The sequence below is a fragment of the Falco naumanni genome, chromosome 1 (genome assembly GCF_017639655.2).
Source record: "Falco naumanni isolate bFalNau1 chromosome 1, bFalNau1.pat, whole genome shotgun sequence".
NCBI lineage: Eukaryota > Metazoa > Chordata > Aves > Falconiformes > Falconidae > Falco > Falco naumanni.
Window position 1 is genome coordinate 107,344,491 of NC_054054.1, and position 20,965 is coordinate 107,365,455.

At 40.2% G+C, this 20,965-nt stretch overlaps 1 long non-coding RNA gene across 2 annotated transcripts in view; it reads right to left on the reverse strand.

Annotated features, from left to right (window-relative positions):
• Positions 1 to 11,325: 11,325 nt before the first annotated feature.
• Positions 11,326 to 20,965, reverse strand: part of LOC121098223 — a 49,753-nt gene continuing 40,113 nt past the window's right edge. For both annotated transcript variants that reach the window (XR_005831210.1, XR_005831211.1), the window contains one exon: positions 11,326 to 12,040. This is a non-coding gene — a long non-coding RNA (uncharacterized LOC121098223). The remainder of the gene's footprint in view (positions 12,041 to 20,965) is intronic.

Here is a 20,965-nt window from a genome sequence, read left to right on the forward strand (position 1 = left end):
AACTTAATCACTACTGTCAATGCTGTGCCTTTTCTCCTATTAAAGAAACATTTAATATTATTTATCCTTTAATCATACTAACAGACTGAAAACATCAAGTTGTTCTTCAGGATGTACAGATTCCCTCGCAATGTGCCGTCTAGTGGCTGCAGACACTTCACCAGGGCATGCCCAAGGTTCCTAAATCCAGGCCAAGAACCTAGTCTGGTGTTGATCCTCCTTGGAAAACACCCTTAAATAGCTAAGGGGAAAGTAATGGAACAAGAGGAACACTTTTCAAAGGCAGTGCAGGACAGCATAGCTGCAAAATTAATAAAATTGGTTCAAATTGTCAAAAAGGAAAAAACCAAAGCACAAACTAACTTGAAAATAGAGAAGGAACAGAACAATTAATTCAAGGGTTCAACCCTTAGATATTGTTACACATGATTTAGATTAGACCAGATGCAACTGCTTCAAGGCTCAGACCTTGTATGCCTGTGTAGGGTATCTATCTCGATAAAGCATTGGTCGTGACTACTTTTAGATGGCACTGTACTTAAAATATTAAGTATGATCAACCAAAACATCGAAACTTGACTCTGCTTCAAGTTTATACTATTCAGCCAGCTTCAGATTAGTGTTAAGGTTCTCTTGCCAACCTTGCAGCATTACAGGAATTTCCACATTTCCCTTGATCCCTGTCCAGTCTATGAGAAGCAGAGCAATTTCAAGTTTTCCCAATAACAGCCACTGGGACATAGGGCTTTCCATTCTTTGGAAGGGAATGGAAAGCCCTAGGACACGAGATTTCATTAATTCTGCTGATTACAGAGCTTCTCATTTCTTTCTATAAAGCAAAAGGAAAAGTGGTCAGAGTTGTCTGTGAAACTAATGTCCACGTTAATATGGAATTGCACAATGTCAGAAGAGCAAGTTCTGAGCAAAAGCAGAAGGAGAATGCAGTCTCGGTACAGTTAGCTGTTAGGGCACCAGTTTTCCTGGTTGCCTATCAAGGGAATCTTAGACATTGAGTAGTGGTTATTCTGGGGCAGTTGTAGTGACGCTACGTTTCCCTTTTTGCTGAAGGACTAGCCTGATGAGACTTGCCAGAAAATTCAAAAGGATCCTCTTTATTTTTAAGATGTCTGTCACCTGAAGGGAGTTTGAATTTTCCTCCTTATTCTTACCTCTGGCAATATCATTCCTGCTACATGAAACATGCAATCATAAATCATTTGTCTGCATTGGAGATAACACAGTTGTACAATGCAAGCTTCCTCACACCTGTGCTTTTTCTTTTCTTCTTAGACCTAAGCAAGCGGTGTTGTGGTATCAAGAGCTACAACCGGTACAGAAGAAATAGTAGTCTTAGAAGATACTACCTAGCCAATCTAAAATCACCTTTGTAATTCCTTTAGTGTACATCTTTATCATCCAGGCTACGCAGAAAATAGTAACCTCATCAGAATTTGTTCAGATGACTTTTAGACTTGCAGGCTTTGGGATGAAGACAGAACAGCTTTTCTTCTAAGCCAATGACCACAGCTAGTGCTACAGTCCTGGATAGTCACACAAGATCAGCCAATGGCACAGAAAAAACAAACTGCACTTTCATGCTCATACATTATCTCTTAATTTAAGATGCTCTGACTGTTGATAGAATGCATGGACATAGAATATGGACAAGACAAAAATAAATTCCTAAAATATATTCAGAAAAGACTGAAGTATAGCTGCCAGAGGGGCAGGTTCAGTCTGCCACCCTGGCTCCAGAAAGAAAAGTCTTTCTCTCCGGTGTGCACAGGGTGTGTGGAAGTGCAAGAGTTCATACTGTACGTTTCTGTATTTTGGCAGAGATACTACAGGAAAAAAATCCATGCAACTTATTAGCCTAGAAGAAAAATCTTTGGTCTGTTTACGCTGTAACCACACACCTGTATCTCAGAAATATGAGACAATTGATGGGGAAAGGGGAGGGGACTAACATCTTTAGTTTCCTCTGCACCAGGTGCAGTCAAGTATGTAATATCTTTCTCGCCACTATTTTGAATCAGTGCCACTTTTGGCCTACTGTACCTGCTGAACAGCCCCTGCAGGGAATGACTCCAAAACATGCCCACACTCTCTGCTCCAGCAAGATCAGTTCTTACCTGGAGCCCTGGCGGGTGCACACATAAGTCAGCCAAATCCTGAAACCATTCTAGCACAGCTGCAGTTCTTCCAAGTCACAGAAAGACAAAACACTAAATTTTGTACTAAACAATTGTATCAATTCATTTTCCTTACAGGACACACCACTTGCTTTCCTGTTGCTGCCGGTTTACGTTCCATGTTTACAGGACATAAATGTGGCATTAATGAAACATGTTGTCTGGTCACAATGCAGTTGTATCATAAAACATCAAGGTAGGGGACAGAGAGAGAGCTGGACATGACTGTCCCCTTAGCTTCTCAAACTGAAGTATAATACACTAAAATCCAGTTGGATTAACTGTAACAGACCCGTCTGGTTTTCAAAAATATGACTGTTTCATACTCCTGGGCAAACAGGGAAGAAGCAAAGATGGTTATATAGAAAAAGAACAATTATTTGTGGTTTTTTTTTTACAAAACCAGATTTCTTTGTATCATGAGAATGACAGAAAAACATGCATGTTTTTTAAGGTAGTAGCCGCATGACTAAGAACAAAGTAGCTGCTATTGCAATACTGATTACACGAGACCAAACATAAAAACACAGAATCATTCAGGTTGGAAAAGACCTTTAAGACCATCAAGTCCAACTGTTAATGTAGCACTGCCCAGCCCACCACTAAAACATGTCCCCAAGTGCCATGGCTTTTAAATACCTCCTGGAATGGTGACTGCACCACTTCCCTGGGCAGCCTATTCCAGTGCTTGACAACCCTTTTGGTGAATAATTTTTTTTCTAAAATCAAATCTAAACTTCCCCTGGTGCAATTTGAGGCCATTTCCTTTTGTCCCATCACTCTTTATCTGGGAGAAGAGGTGGGCACCCACCTGTCTACAACCTGCTTTCAGGTAGAGAGTGATCAGGTCCCCCCTGAGCCCCCTTTTCTCCAGGCTGACACCCCCCCAGCTGCCCCCCATCAGCTTTGTGCCCCAGCCCCCTGCCCGGCTCTGGACACGCTCCAGCCCCCCAAATGTCTTTCTTGCAGTGAGGGACCCAAAACCAACCCCAGGATTCGAGGTGGGGGCTCACCAGCGTACAGGGGGACGGTCACTGCCCTGCTCCCGCTGGCCACACCGTTTCTGGCACAAGCCAGGATGCTCTCAGCCTCCTCGGCCACCTGGGCACACTGGGGGCTCATCTCCAGCGGCTGCCGCCCGACAGCCCCAGGCCCTTTCCCACCGGGCAGCTTCCCAGCCACGATGCCCCCAGCCTGCGGGACCCAGCACTGAGCCTTGGTAAACCTCATGCAGTTATCCTTGGCCATCAATCCAGCCTGTCCAGATCCCTCTGCAGAGCCTTCCTACCCTCAAGCAGATCAACACTCCCCCACAACATGGCGTTGTCTTCAAACATACTGAGGGTGCACTCGATCTCCTCCTCCCAATCACTGATAAAGATATTAAACAGCACGGGTCCCAACACTGAGCCCTAGAGAACATCACCTGCGAGCAGCCACCAACTGGATGTAACTCGATTCACCACCACTCTTTGGGCTTGGTCAGCGAGCCAGTTTTTTGCCCAGCGAGGAATAAACCTATCCAAGCCATGAGCAGCCAGTTTCTGCAGGAGAATGCTGTGTGAAACAGTGTCAAAGGCTTTACTGAGGTCTAGGTAGACAATGTCCTCAGCCTTTCCCTTATCCACTAAGCGGGTCACCTTGTCACAGAAGGAGATCAGGTTAGTCAAGCGGGACCTGCCTTCCGTAAACCCATGCTGACTGGGCCGGATCACCTGGTAGTCCTGTACATGCCACGTGATAGCACTCAGGATGAGCTGCTCCATAACCTACCCTGGCACCGAGGCCAGGCTGACAGGCCTGGAGTTCCCCAGATCCTCCTTCCTGCCTTTCCTGTAGATGGGCATCACATTTGCAAGCTCCAGTCAAATGGGACCTCACTGGTCAGCCAGGACTGCTGGTAAATGATGGGAAGTGGCTCGGTGAGCACTTCTGCCAGCTCCCTCAGGTAGATCCTATCTGGCTGCATGGACTTGTGTGTGTCTAAGTGGTGTAGCCAGTTGCTGACCATTTCCCCCTGGATTATGGGGGCTTCATTCTGCTCCCCATCCCTGTCTTCCAGCTCAGGGAGCCAGGCTCAAGAACAACTGGTCTTACTAATAAATACTGAGGCAAAGGCGGCATTAAGTACCTCACCTCTTTCCTCATCCTTTGTCACTATGTTTCCACCTGCAGCAATAAAGGATTGAGACTCTCCTTAGCCCTCCTTTTGTTGCAAATGTATTTATAGACATTTTTTTAATTGTCCTGTACAGCAGTAACCAGATTAAGTTCTAGTTGGGCTTTGGCCCTTCTAATTTTCTCCCTGCATAATCTCATGACATACCTGTAGTCCTCCTGAGTTGCCTGCCCCTTCTTCCAAAGGTCATAAGCTCCCTGCTTTCCTGCTTTCCCCTGAGTTCCAGCCAAAGCTCTCTGTTCAGCCAGGCCAGTCTTCTTCCCTGTCGGCTCATCTTTTGGCAAATGGGGACAGCCTACTCCTGCAAATTTAGGATTTCCTTCCTGAAGAATGTCCAGCCTTCCTTGACTCCCTTGCCCTTCATGCCTGCCTCCTAAGGAACTTTGTCAACCAGGCCCCTAAACAGGCCAGAGTCTGCCTTCTGGATGTCCAAGGTGGCAGTTCTGCTGACCCCTTTCCTTACTGCTCCAAGAATCAAAAACTCTATCATTTCACGATCACTATTCCCAAGACAGCCTCCAACCAAATCAAATCACCCCACAAGTCCTTCTCTGTTCACAAACAACAGCTCCAGCAAGACACCTTCCCTAGCTGGCTCCCTCACCAGCTACTGGACTGTTTCCTCTCTGCTGTATTTTATTTCCAGCAAACATCTGCTAAGTTGAAGTCCCCCACAAGAACAAGCGCTAGCAATGACAAGACTTCTCCCAGCTGCTATAGATTAGTTCATCTGTTTCTTCATCCTGGTTGGGTGGTCTATAACAGACTCCCACCATGATATCTGCCTTGTTGGCCCTCCCCCTGATTCTTACCCATAAACATTTAACCTTACTGTCCTTACTGTCACCATTGTCAAGCTCTAGATGGTCAAAACACTCCTTAACATACAGGGCTACCCCACCGCCTCTCCTTCCTTGTCTGTACCTTGTGAAGAATTTATAGCCACCCACTGCAGTTATGCAAGTCATCCCACCATGTTTCCATGATGGCAACTGTATCACAGTTTTCCTGCTGTGCAGTGGCTTCCAGCTCCTCCTCTTTGCTGCCTATGCTGCATGCATTGGTGTGGATGCACTGCAGCTTCAGTATTTACTGAAGCAGAATAAGCAATGTGAAACTTTTTTTAGAAAGTATGTTTTGCCACTCAGTACATGACAGAGCAAAAGGCATGATGTGCTTTATCAACCATTCTGTACAGGGAGCAATGGGTGGAACTGGACTGTGCTGCTCAAAAGGGATAGTATGGCATTGTATTAGCCTATCCTGAAATGCACATAATATTTCTATCATTTTTATTTCTTGAAGCTGACAGCATGCGACCCTACAAACCAGAGAAAGCAAAGTCTCTATGTTTAGGAACTTAGGTCTTCATTGGGAAAGGGATAGTTGGTTTTCTTAGGCAGTCATTAACAGTGAGTTAGAGTTTATAAATATGATGAGTCTTTACACAACAAGTAGAATAATAAAGATTAGAGGAAAGAGCTTGAGAGACGGAGAGATACCTTCATATCTAACTTAGGCTGTTAACACACTCTAATTACAATTGGTCTCACAACAAAATCTTTCAACAGTCAGTATGCTTCAGCTTCAGATTTAAAAATAGCCAGGTGCCATATACACTATGTTAATGCAAAGAATTATCAAACATGTACTACAGCAGAATGCTGGTTCTTTCTTTAAATCTTACTCAGGTTATTTTTTGTCATGAAAGAAGTACCTGCATCTTTGGCAGTTGTAAAAATATCATGCAAGGCACCACCTGCCAGACTAATAACAATAATTAGAATTGTAATAAACTGTTCATTGGCAAGGTAACAAATTGTCTTATCCTTTGAAAGTCACACCAGCCCGAGGCAATTCCTCACAGACATTCGCCACTGATGTCACAAGAGCCTGAGTGAAAAGCATGCTGTGCAGAAAAACAAGAGAAAAAAAAAAAGAAGAAAAAAACACTGACAAAGACACATTCAAGCAATGTAGAGTAGCTGCAGTGCACTGTCATTCTACGGAACCAACCATTAAAACTAAGGACTTAGAAAGAGCTGACAAGGAAGGTGAACCAAACCTACTGCTTCCTACGAAACCCCACAGACTGGAGTGTTTGGAGAATCACATGTACTTGCAATACTTGCTTAAGAAGATGAAACGTTTTTAACTGAATTTAGAATGAAAACTTCAGTTGCAATTACTTCTTTTTATCCTCCTTAATTCTTTTCATCTTTTGAACAATGACCTTTCAGAAAATAATTTGCACTGAATACCTTCTATAGTGGGTTACACTGACTTTTGTGTCTCACACATTTAAGTTTAGATCTGGCAATCTGAGATCAATATTTTGTTCTCATTGAAGCTCCTCTAAGTGCTAAAGTAGTGTCTGTTTGTCTGCCAGATAGGAATTAATGGCCTGTTCAGGATTTTTACCTCCCATTATAACTTTCCATTTGAACAGACCACTCAATTTCACATTGCTTGTTTTCTAAGAGTGTTTAAAATCATCCTCAGCAATGAAAATGCGGTTTCATGTTTTCATGACCTGACAATGTTTATGTGCCCTTTTCTATGCGATATGTTTTATCTCTAAAAATCCATTTTCAGTTTCTGAAATGTAAAAGCCATCCGGAAATCTGTGGACATAAAAATATTTGCTTCAGCCCATGCCCTTCCTCATCCATCTTCTAGAATATATGCAGGCATTCAAGAGAACACAGTTACCGGTCCCATGCTTACAGAGAACTGAAGAGAAGAAAATCAAGTCATAAACGCTGCATAAGCACTTCTTTCTGAGGCTTCTGATGATTTCACAGTCCCAGTAAGTCATCTAGGAGGGGCCCATGCCAGGCAGCAGCCTGCTTTTGTTCTTTGCTTTGTACTAAGAAGGGAGGGACATTGCTGAGGTACAACACTTTGAGTATTTATATGATTCATTCCTTCTTTCATTGAATCATTTTCTAGTTTCTAAGATAATACCTCTGGGATGATTTCAACTGCTGTTTGCGGAAGCACAGGGTTTTATGTTTTCCACTATTGTGTGTGAAGATAAAGATGAAGGAAGGATTGCCCAAGCGAGATGTGAAAATGTTTTGGAAAGGATGGGGGAACCTCTCTCACATAGTTCTAATTACTGACCCTGATGGCTCTAAAGTCTTGCATACAGGAGCTAGAAAGGTCAGCTTAGAACCCTGACTACCAGCCAGGTATAGCTCCATAACCTTCCTGCAAAACATGCTGTGTATTTCCCCAAATTTAAGTAATGCTCTAGACTGTGTCAAAGAATATCCTAGGCTGTGTTGGCATTATAATTTGTTAGGAAAACTCAAGTATGCTAGTCCTTTTTAATACACCAGGTAAACTATTTCTACTTTTTCTTGATGTTTCAGAATCAAGACAATAATAGCTGTGGTAGAATTTGAGGTGACACCTTGGAGTGGTGATATTAAGCACCTGTCAGCTTTGCCTATAAATACTGCAGGTATTTATACCTATGTTCTTTTAACGAGCTCATAAGAAACTCATGTTTCAAGAACTAAATGTGAGTTCTATTCCTAAAACAGTTTTTTCTGCAATACAACTCTACTAATGCTGTTTATGCATCTGTATTTCTCCCATTAATATTGTCAGTGCATTTTGGGAAGTCTGAGACGAATGTTCCCCCAAAAATCTATGGAAGTGGAGAAACGCTAAAAGGGAGTGCATGTATTGGCACTAGCCGCTTATGGAGCACTGTAGTTAGGAACATCCAAGCACACTCCAAGAAAGGAAGAAGACAAACCAGTTGTACTGGTTATTAGACATGGTTAAGGGGCTAAAAAAAAAAAAAAAAAAAGCCCCAACCAAACCAACACACACACTTCTGCCAAGCCCAGTTATAAGAACATAATCATGTGCTAGCCTAAGCCTCTGGCAGGAGTAAAACACTGTTAGCTGTCTTCTAGTTAGCTAAATATTAATCATCCTGTTTAGAACCAATCATGTCACTAACTGGTTAGAAACTTGGTTAAAGGTTGTGGTACAGAGAAGGTGTACTGTTTTATCTCTAGCTGCAGTATTCCTCAGCTTTACAGAAAATATGTTAAGCAAGGCAAATACAAAAGCAATATTCCAGTTGTTAGCAAATTCATGAGTTTTTTGAAAGGGATACAGGAGGTTCTGTGAGCTGAGAGGTACAGCAGGTTCTGAGTGCAATCCGCTGTTCTAAGCACTACATGAGACATCCTCAAACAATTCAAAACAGATTCTCTTTGGCTGCTGTAAAAGAATGGTGCAAGAATACAACATGTTTAATCTCAGGTTGCAGAGTAAGTACAGTAAATTGCTAACATGCTTCATCTGTACCATGAAGAAACAGCGCATGTCATTCACAAACAAATGTTGCTTCTAAGCTCTGTCACAGCTCCAGAAAGGATGTTCATGATAGAATGTTAGCAAGGAGGAACAGACCTTAGAAAACAGCCAAGAACTAAAAGATGCACACTATTTGGGGTACGTGTGGGTTATTCAACACCTTTGAAATCATCTTGCAGCTTAAAATAAATGGAAAATAAAAAGAGCAGGCAGCAAGCCTTAGAAGGAATAATATGAAGTAATGTATGAGCGATCGTTTCATTGCTTATGCCTTAGCGTTAAGTGGCCAAACCTGCATAACATATCCAGAATCATGAATGTGACAGGATTGGATTTGGAAGACTCACACAGTTCAAAAGACTCACTTGCAGCTCCACATGTTCTTGAAACTCCCACAGTCCCTCAGGGCCTTAAAACCAGAATGCAATAGCATTCTCCTTTGAATCTTATGTGGTATGACCTTTAGAAAAGTCCTATTTAGATAGAGGAGTTAGAGGTGACTAACTCTGTCAGGATCAGTCAACTGTTCTTTTCTCTCCAAAATCAGTACCAAAGTTTCCAGTGCCATTATCATGTGGCTTAATGAAACACTGCTAGGATTCAGTCATTCTGACTGCTAGGATTCTGACATCGGCCACACTCCTTTATATTCTTGACTTTGACAGAGAATTCATTCATTAAATTACCATGCTCTGGCAACTGATGTAAGGTAGACTTTCTTCTTGTTGTTGTAATGTCACCAAAACTCCTCCAATACCCTCAACTCTGCACAACTCTGTGATGTCAGAAAAAAACTGGCAGCCAAAAAAGAAGCTGTAAGACCAAACAAACAAAGACAGCCTGCCAACCTACCACTCATCCAGCAGCTTCAGGCTAGGAAAGCTTTCGCTATTTCTGTTAACCTTGTAACAAAAAAAGGGAAGAAAATCACAAAAGACTCTTTCTGAAGTGCAATGTCAACAAACAAGGAAAAGTTGACAGAATGCTGCCAACTCCTCACAAACTATGTTCTCTGAGAAGAAAGTTTATATGTTTCAGGACATTTCAACCTGATTCCGAGGTCTGAAACTTTAAATATATACAGTGATCCGCTCCAAGAAGGAATAAGCATTCCTCCCTGAGGATAGGAGGAAGGTCCAGCTGCTCTGGAATGATACAGGGTCCTGAACATGGCATATGATACAGAATAGTTATAAGGAACAAATAACTAAGCACAAGACAAAATAAACCTGTGAGGAGAATCAGAGGTTATTACTCCATAAGCCAAATATCTGTCTTTAATTAATTATCTCACTCCTGTATTGGAAGTTGCATACTAATAGCAGTCTTGTCAAAAAAGCAAAACAAAACATATTGCTAGATGACACAATGACTATAACACGTGTCTATATCACCTACCTGAATTTCACCTAGAGCAGAAAGGCACAGAGTCAAGTCTAACACCACCTCTTGAGCTCATCCTCATTTCTAAAATAACAAAACAATAATAGCTTATAGTGGCTGTCACATTGCTACAGATGCTATGCTTTATAGGCAACACTAAATCACTGGTCAGGAAATGATATTTCATATATAATAAAGGTTCTTTGTATTTTCATTTAAGATTAAACAATTAACAAACAGAAAGTTCTGCAAATGCCAACAATCTTGAGCGCATGTCAGATTTGGAGGCTATAATTGAGATATCCCTGGTGAATTTTATCCTTCAGTCTTCCAACTGAACACTGCAACTCGCAGCTCTTCTAAGCTATAACAACCATAGGGCAAAAGACAGATTTTATCAAAAGAAGCAGCTCAGAAAGGAATGAGAATGATACTCTTTTAAATATATTGAATGCTAACATCGATAAATTCAGTTTACCAATGTATTTTTCTAGACTTATCAAACTACCAGATAAATGCACTTGGGATTATTTGTTAGGGACAAAAATGGGCTGAAGTGTATGTAGGTTAAACCAAGGTGTGTATTCCCTAGGGATATCTCAGAAGATAAAAAGCAAGTCCTGACTACTATTTAAAGGCAGCACAGCAGACGGTTAAGTTACACCCAGGTGTGTCTTCCCTCAGGTGATCCCAAGGGAGAGATGCTAGGCCACTTTTCCTATTTAATGGTGGCAGAATAGCTGGTTAGATTACGTCTTAAGTCATTTTGTAAGCTTATCATCAAAATGTTAGGATACAAAAATTGTAAGCCTACAAAGCTATTTATGATAACAAATACTGCTGCCATCACTGCATAATAAAATATAAACAATGTATTAAAAATAAGCCATTATCCCACTACTAAATTAAATAAGAATATTTAATCAAAGGAATGAATTTATGCTCTGGCTGTGCACAAAATGAAGAAAGTTCATAGGGAGAACTCCTCACTGACAAATTTCCAGATCAACAAGATGGTTCTTGCCAATTTTAAATAGCAGGAGGAATTTATAATGAGGTCAACAGTGGTTTTCCATGTAAGGGAGCCCAAGAACATTTTATATTAAAATTGATCAAACATTCTGAGTTGGACATGAAGTGTCATGCACACCTTTGAGCTCAGCTTATCCATTTCCAGTGCTCTGCTTTGAAAAGCACTAGTTAGTCCAGGAAAAACTTCTGAGACAAGGATCAAACTGTGGAAAGATATTTATATTTTTCCAACTTCTATTACAAAATAGCCACATATATCCAAGATACAAAAATACTGCACTACAGGAAGCAGGTCATGCGGGACGACTCTCCCTAAGGAAAGGAAACAAATATGGAAGCAGGCTCTTGAGCCGCTCATTCTGGGCATATTACAGTCATGCTAGTTATGCAGACTGTCATTTCTTTTCCCGCTGCAGTACTGCCTGTATGGAAGTACCAAACAGCACTGCCACTTTAGTAATCTTCATTGGGCAGCTGAGGTCTCATGAAAGCAGATAGAAACCATTTCCACCTGCTAACATTATTACTTCAAACTGTAGTCTCAGTCAGACATCACTGAATTGGTGCTACTGATGTGCATTTTGAATATTTACTTTGCAACCTTGATGGCTGCAATTGTTTTGTTTTCTTCTTAACTGAAAAACGAAAGATCAGATCTGGGAACAGAATTCAACAGTTTAGAATAGCTGCCAGTACACCAAATAAACACCTCAGTCTTTCAGTAAAAGCTTAGACCAAGAAGAGATATAAAGTTAACTTATTACAATATTCTAGTCTGTGTCTAACAAAACTAAGTTGTTTCTGATGTAAGCCTCTTGATCTCTTTTGTTCTTTGCTTGTGGCATACGGCTTCATCTCCTTAAGAACAAACTGCTTTAGTTGAACAAAAGTCTTCAAGTTGGCTGCAAGACAGCTGTAAGGAAAAAAAATACAGACTTTAAATTCTACAAAACTATTTTGCCACTCAGAAAGAGAAATACTACAAAGCAGTGCTGCTAGGTGGGTTGTGCTCTTTATGTTCATTAAAGTAGATGTTGGTATAAGGCTGTGATACACATTGGTAAAAAACAGGAAAAGTCTGAAGCCGGTACTGGCATCCCCCTTTCCTCTAGGTATTTCCTCCTGATAGTAATCCCAGGGAAGAAGAGATAATGCTTGCCAGTCAGTGGTTCACTTTCATTCAGGATCTTATCTCTGCACTGCAATCGACCTGTGACGCCAGCTCAAGTAAACACACCCAACAAGTTAATGTTAAACTAGCTAACTTAGGTACCAATAACTACATAGCTGCAGCAGTCTGGATTTCAATGCAGGCTGCAAAGCTCACTACAGAGACTGGGTTAATAATCAGGCCATTAGCCTACTTTGTCTCTGGGCTACTGCAGTTTGTGCCTAAGTTACTAACGTAAAACCATCTCAGATTTATCTGTCTCAGTCATCAGAGTAAGAATCGTAAATGGATGGTAGTGCAGAATTTGGGAATAATTAAGTAAAGACCTTGTGTGTAGCCCAAACCTTCTCAGATTCTTCCCCACCAGCTTTAGACATGTAACCCTGAGGAACACCAAATCCAAAAGCCCTTGGAAAGGATAAGTAATTATCCAGCACTATCTCCAAGATCTTCCAGACAGGAAAGAGTATATCCACCAACACTCCATGCCCACTATCTCTACAAGATCCAGCAGATAAATTGACAAAGCCTTCATTTCTAGTATCAGAAGTTCCTGATGAATCTAATAAAATCAAACAGGCAGACTCTTGGTAGGAAATAATTCATCACAGGTAAAAACATGTCTTTTCTTCCGCCAGTCCTATTATTATGACACGTGGATGCTGTGGTAGAGCTTTTCTATCACAAATCTGGTAAAGCATTCTGCAACAGGAATCACAAAAAAACTTCATGAATAGCATGAACTTAACATGAATATAAATATGTCCTCCAAAGCAGAGAGCATGTTTTTATCAAAGTTTCAAGACCTTATTCAGTATCTTACCATAATCGTGGGAGATAAACATGGGTGTACCTATACAATAACCTGGGGGCCGCAAAGATGTTTCTACTGTTTTGTGGAATGACGATAATTATATTTAGCACTCATTCAAGGCTTTTCATCTTCAAAGCACTTTACAAACATTAATTAATCCTCACAACACCCTATGAGGTAGGTAAGTATTATTATAGTAGGTGTGATCAGGTTTGTGTAGGGGACTGTAGAGTGTGCCCAAAGCCAGGTAAGGGCAGCAGAAATACATATTCCTGCAATTGCACATTTAAACTCGTATTCCTCTCTACATATCTGCACACAAAAAACAAACCTCTTCACATAAATATATATACATACATACCCACACAAATGCATACACTCCTCCAATCTAGTTCTATTTTTATGACTGTGCTAAGGCACTCTGTTTTTGGGAAGGAATATTACCCTGAGTGTACTGGTCTTGTAGTGTTCCTCTTACATTTAAATGGTACGACATGTTTTGACACTCTATGGTGGAGCCACAGTTCCTTTCCATTGTGAGAGTTGAGGCTGAACAAATGCAAGTCAGACTTCTATTCTGGTAGCTGAATGCTTTCTGATAGCAAGGCAAAATCCATGTCAGGAAAGAGTGTTTTTAATAACCACAGGTGGATAATAAGTTTGTAAAACACAGTAACAGATGAGTATTTTAAATCAAAAGAAAAACAGAGAGGTTGAGAGGGAGCACTCTCTTTCCAGACAGTTAGAGCTCAATACCTGCCCAACTTCTCTGAAGAGTTACTGAGAGCATAAGGAAAAAAAAAACTTGCAGCTTAGTCATATTTGTATTCTTATTAAATGCAGGACTGCCTGAGGCGAACAAGAGCTGATATCATAATTATTGGCTTGCCTAGCCAGCTGCCTTCTCTCACCTGATGTAAGATCAGATCTTTCCAGCCTTTGGAGACTCTGTACCGCTGAGCCTCCACTCTCTCTGCAGGGCTGTTTGAATGACCTAATCCTGTCCTGGAGCAGCAGCACGCCGTTTTGCTTCAGTAAAAAGGTAAGAGGAAACCTCTGACAACTTCATATAGCTTTTTAGAATTCAGCCGTGAAAGCCAAACGGAAGGGGGAGCAGAACTCTTTTGCCTTGGCTCATCTATTTAATCTGAAGTCCCTGAGGCTGACTTTGAAGAACTTTAGGCTGAGGGAAGGGGAAGGTCAGCACCTACATCCCATTCCTCGGCAACTCCTATAGGTATTTATCAGCTGCAAGTGAAGGGCAGCAAGAGAAGGAGTCAAGAAAACACCAGGTAAGTTAATAGATCCATTGGTCTAGTACTGGGAGAAGTGAAGACTGTAGGTGATTTCCCAAAGGAAAAAAAATAGCTTTTCTTGTCTCCGGTGTATACCAGCTTAATCTAAGCTACTTTCTGTTCCGTAGTTACAAAGAAAGCTGGAAGTGTTTACCTTTACCTAAAAAAAAAAAAAAATAAATAAATTAAACAACAGAAAGACAAACCAAAAAAAGTATTTCTAAAAAAAAACAGTGGGAAGTCTCATGTCTCACAGATGCATAATGGATTTGTTTCAAACTTTGCCAATGACAAATCAAAAATGTGGGAAGTTTATGTTTTGATATCAAGCTTGCTTTTACTACGGCCTCTGTTTTAAACCTGTTACTTTTGCCTCGTGTGTTTTGTAGTAGTAGATAAAAGTTTTATTCTGGACTTACTCCTATATTGAAAGGTGACTCAAGTGACATCCAGACAGAAGCTAGGATGTGTTAACTGCAGAAATTACTAAATTTGAGAACTGCAAATGGGAACTTGTTTCTTTATACACAAGTTTCTTGTTTCTTATACGCGCAGGCAGTATATCACTTTCTTTTCACTTCTTAGTTTCAGACTGTTAGATTTCCAGCAAGAAAGGAACTGTTTGTGTTACAAACACAATAATTATCAAACCAATAAATAACAACTAGCCATCATTCACTCTTGGCCCTCCTGCAAGTTTACTGGACATCAGATTAAATCTTGGGGAATTAGACTTTATTCTATAAATGTTTCAGTTTGGTTTACCTGAATCATATGTATCCAGCTTGAATACTGATATGAGCTAGTTTGGACTGTATGAGCTTTAGGCTGAAAATACATTTATTTTCTTCATAACTAATTAGGAGCATAGAAGAAAAATATTTAATATCTAGAGTGCATATTTCTTAAGGAGTAAAGGATTGTGTAGCTTGCTTTCAGCCAGTTGGTACCCTGTATTATATATGCAGCCAAGAAAACATGCAACTAAAGCACATTGTTTACCCTACATCCCGGCGAGGAGAGATGAACATGGGTAGAAGTAGTTTGAATGTAATGAAATGTAATGAAATAAATGAAAGTAAATGAACTAAGGGACTAATCCTGGTAATTTGAGCATCTACACTCACCTCAGATGTTATAGTGTAAGAAAGTACTAGCTTGTACATGAACACAGATACTTCCATAATATTGCTGTGTTCCTAGATATAACTGGAGCCTCATGTCAGTTACTGAGACAGGAGTCAGTCAAGTACTCCGGGGAGTAAATGGAAATATCTACATGCCACTGTGATAGGTGTAGTACAGGAACCTGCCAGGAGCACATGAAGACACTTGCCATTACTGCAGAACACTGAGGTAAAAAGAGGAAAGCATAGAATGAGGGTCATCTACGTGAAGCAATGTCTTTCTGATCCATTCCTTGTAATAACAGGCTTTTCTAGGAGAATAGCTTGCTGCTCAAACACAGTTTTGGAAAGGGATAATGAGAAAGACAGATAATAAACCCCAGAAAAGTCACTATGTCCTTTCAGAACATCTATTTTGTAAAAAACAGAAATAAAAAGAAAATATAATTGTTTAGGATTTCTGGAAACTAAACATTAACCACAATAACAACATTCCAGTCTCTTTGGATGCAAAGTCCAGAAATTTAACACAAGAAGTGGTGTCATGCACAACTACTTTCAATCACAAAATCAATCCCATAAGTTTCATAGGCTGTTAAATGACCAAGGACAGGGAGACAGTGATACAGCCTCCAAAAAATCTGAAACAGAAATTTCGAAATCCTGCAAAAAATATTGACAATTGATTCACATTAGAACCAAAAGGAGTCTTTGATTACAACCCAGAGTGACCACAGACAGATCTGAAGTAATCCATGCAATAAAATTTAAAATGCATAAAGTTGCAAAAAAAACCCCAAAAAAACCCCCAAACAAATAAACAAAAACCCCAAACCACCATGTACTTAGCCTTTAAAAGGTAGGGACTCAAAGCGCTGCAGAGTATATAATGAAGAATTTTTACATGTACTATTTTGTCCTGCCTATAAACCAAACAATTACAGATGCAAAATATTCTAGCAGTTTACACCCCACATGCAGAAACTTTGGAAGCTGGCTCTTTCTGACTGTGTTCATTGGAAAGCAAGGAAAAGTATTGTTGTTTCAGATGGGGCAGAAGCAAAACAGTACTTGGTAGGTCAGTGTCTATAAGCCGTAGAAAGTGTAAATGGAGATAAATTGCAAGCAGATAGGATTGACTGTAGCCATGTCCTCTATCAGTCAGAAACCCTGAGCTTTATGATTTGGGTCAAAAACACCTCTGCTCTCCTGCATCTCCAAAATCATTCGGTTGAAACACAAAGAGATTTATTATGGAGATAATGCAGATTAAGCTAGAGGTACAAATAAAATCCTCCTCTCATACATATGCGAGCATGGCCAGTGCCACATCTTTCCAAGGCATTTCTTCATTTAGCTAAGATTTGAAAGCAAGGTGGCAGTTCTTAGAAGCAAGGTCGAAAGAGGCTGGAGTACCTTGAGTAGGAGCCCACTAATGGCATCAGAATGGCATCATTCTGTCAACTTTAGGAAGCAGAGCTGTGAGGTGCTGCTCTTTCTTCTGAGTCACTACTGAATCAATCCCCTAACATGGTGCTAACAACAGGATACTGCTTACATTAGGGACTTAAAGCAAAGTCTTGGCCAATTCTATGTATCAAAGACACTATGCCACTTTTAATAAGATCAGGGAAATAATTAGCCCTTTTGCCACATTTCAAACATAAATTCAAGTCATGCCCTCATAACCATAGCCAGCTGCTCTGCTACTTCCCTAACTGGCTCCTCACCCCATAGACAAACATCCTGGGGTTTCGTTGTTTTCTTTTAAATCAATTAAGTCCTGTACAACACAGTTCATTTTTTGCACACCTCTTGTGCAACTAAGTCTTCCTGGTCATGTGTAAGATATTACCAGGGGCTTCTTCCATAATGCTGAGGAAGCTGAGAACCCTCACTATAATGCAGCATGCTGTGCTTGCTAGCTTCTTGCAAACACGCTCTTCTCAAGTGGCCTGTATGCCACTATTCTTCCTTCAGATCAACACTTCAAAGAGCCATATATTCCAAACAGCTGGGACAGAATAAATTGTTCTTTATTTTGTTCAGGATGCAAGACCTTTAGAGTTGTCCACAGAACAACAATGCTACTTTTTGAATTATATAAACAAGATAATCATACATAAGATTATTATATGCATTTTACCTAAATTCCCTAACATTTTCAAATGAAACCTGCATTCTTTGTGCCCTGTTAAATGTTGCCAAATACTGAAGGGAGCTGCTAAATGTGTGGTTAGTAAAGTGATCCTTGTATAGCCTTTACAAATCTCAACAGTGTCTTTTGAGGCTTAGTAAATATATGTAAAATCGTTTTAAGATGTTTGGATGAGACAGGGCTACTGCAATCCACAGCATTATTATCTTTCTGTTGGTGAAGTGCTCAGAAATGAATGAAGCATATAGGGTGAGGTTCCATCAGAGTCATGTAATGAAGCTAAACATGCTGTCATTTTAACCCAATTTGTTTCCCTCTGTACTGCTGCCTCACCAGTTTGTTAGAGCCTCTCAAAGGAGCTCATCTAGTGTCAGCTTACAACTTCCACACCTAGCCCGTACTTTACTCCTGGAATGGGTAGGTATCCCTGCCCTGCAAACTCTTAACTGCTGGTTCAACAGACCTGCCAGGACAGGTCCCTGCAACATTCCCCTCTGTGGGCAAATGGTAGGATGCCAGAAATATTAGACAGGAACCTGTTCTCCCAGGAATGTAAGTAATTCATAGAAGGAAATAATTTACTATTTTCCCAGCTGGAATAATTAAACAGCTAGGCACTGTCCTCCCGAGCTGCAGAGAAGAAGAGCAAATGAGAGGGGAAAAAAAGTGCTGGAATGTCCTTCAATATAAATTCTCTTCCAGACTAAACAAACTTAATTCTGTAAATCTTTGCTCATAAACCACATTTTCTAGGCATCTGACCATTTTCTCTCCTCTCCTATGGACTCCAAATTGGAGTCCATTCCTTCAAAATGCAGTGACTGAAACTGGACACAAACCTTCAGCTGATACTTTACCAAGACCAAGAAGAGTTAACTTCACAAGGCTCACAGAATGTATTTCTGTAAGCACCTTATATGCGCTAGCATGTATGCCTTTTTCATTACGGCATGATGTGGCCGATTTAGGTTCAGCTGGTAACCCATTAAAAACTCGAGATCATTTTATGCAGAATTGCTACCTAGTCACTTCTTGTCATTCACTATCTGCTGGGTTTAATATTCTTGCCTAGATGTTGAACTTCATTATCATTGAACTGCATTTTATTTTCTTCAATTGATTTTTCCTGACTTTTTTGAATATTATCCTGTCCTTTAAATACCTATGCAAAGCCTTCCATCTTCATGCTGTCTCCAAATTGGATTAGTGCTCCTCTCTAGTCTATCACTCAAGTCATTAGTGAAAGTACCAAGCAGCATCAGGCTCTAAGAAATCCACTCAAAACACCCTTTCATTCTGACAATCAACAGTTAGGGACTACTCTTAATGCTCTATTCCACCCAGTTTTACCTCCTCTCTCCTAGAGTTTTATCTAAAATAAATTCTCTTGGTTTGCTTATGAGAACAAAATGGGAGACAGCATAGAAGCCTCACTAATGTCAAACTGTATTACCTGTACACCTCCATTTCTTGCAAGGCCAGTATACAGGGAAACTACACTGGTATGAAAATTTCTTCTTAGCAAATTTATAATAGCTTTTACTTTTGCCTTTTGTTTCCTCAGTTTGGCATTTTGGTGGGTTTTTAATTTTATACTTTTCTGGGAATTAAAGTTAAATATGCCATCTGTAATTCCCTCATACTTTCTAGTTTCAAGACAGGCACTGTATTTACCTCCTTTCAGTCTTGTATATGGCACTCATACTCAGTGAATTCTCAAAGACCTGCAGCTCTGCAGTAATTTCAGCTGATTCTCTAAATTCACTAGAATGAAATTAATTGGGGCCACTGAACCTGAAGACGTCAAAAAGCCTCAGCCCTGTCCTCTGGGAGTTGAGAACACACATATTCTTCATTGTATGAGATCACAGGCAAACATCATTTAATATTCCAGAATTTCTCATACTCTGACTTGGCATTGCCCCGTTAGTTTTCCATTGTGCTTTAAGGTCACTAATTAATGTATGCCCTACTTTTCCACCCAGGAATAGATTTGGGATGGGTTTTTTCCTTTGAAATGCAGAGTGTCTAGAGAGCACCTGAGCTACCATATGGGTTTGAGGTCAGGTTTGTGCTATCTGAAATCTGTTTTGCTAAGGCACAAGAAATATTATTGTCTAACACCTTTCACATGAACCTTTCAAAGCACTAAAAAACTACATACTAGGACCACAGTTTTCAAGATTAGCCATTAATGCAAGGTCCTCTGTTTGAGATAGTCTGCATATGGTCTTCCGAGGTGTTGAGCAATAATACCACTTATTTAAATCTATGGAAATTCACTGTCCATAAGTATATATTAGTTCAGTACACAGCTTAAAATACCTGTACTTGTATGGAAAAACTCCTTGCCTCACAAAATTTTCAATGGTTAAGACTCACTAGTAATCTAGTAATGGCTTCCTAGATTTTTGTCCATCCTCACATCAGTGAGAGTTCCTGCAGCCTAACTTGACATGCATTGGCTCGCTGTAGTTTTCAGCAGACAAACTTCACAGCTAAAAAATAAATGGGGCACAGCATAATTCAGTCACAACTTTTTTCCTCTCTGACTCTATAAAAATACAACAGGGGACTGTTTTCAACAGGGAAAATAAGTCAGATTTATCTGTGCATCTATGTGCAGAGTGGCTCAAGAGGAGGGCAAAGGGGACTGCAAAATTTGGCTCAAAGTGATGGTGTTCCTTATTGTTGAAAGCCTCCACAGAAAAGGTAATTTTTAAAAATAAGACAGTCAACAAAAATAGCAGAAGATCTGTTATAGATGAATAGAAGATTTTCCCACATATAACATTGCCCACATATAAAGACACTGTTAAGCTAAAATTTAAGAGAGAGTGAAAATATAGAAAATGGAAATATGCATATACTGAAACTGAAGGTAGGATGGACCAGGAGTGAACTCCTTGAATTTAACAATATGGATAATCAAATCTTATCATCATGGAATTTTGAAGAATAAGTGTATGATGGATCTATGATACTTGCTTATAGTTCTGGACACTGTAAGAATCAAGTTTCCACCTTTATTTCATAACTACCAATGCAAAAGTATGCATTCTTGGCAAAATAAAAATTGCGATTCTTGTACACTCACTTTACAGCAGCACTGAGTTTCTCAAAAAATGTAAGATATGCCAAGAATCACAATTTAAAAAGTGATAACTAGCAATATCTAACTTGGAAATAGATAAAAGAAGGAATACTTTACAGAAAGACCAAACAAAGAGAACCCAGAAGAGGAATTCCTTTGTCCTAGTTTAGCAAGTTGGA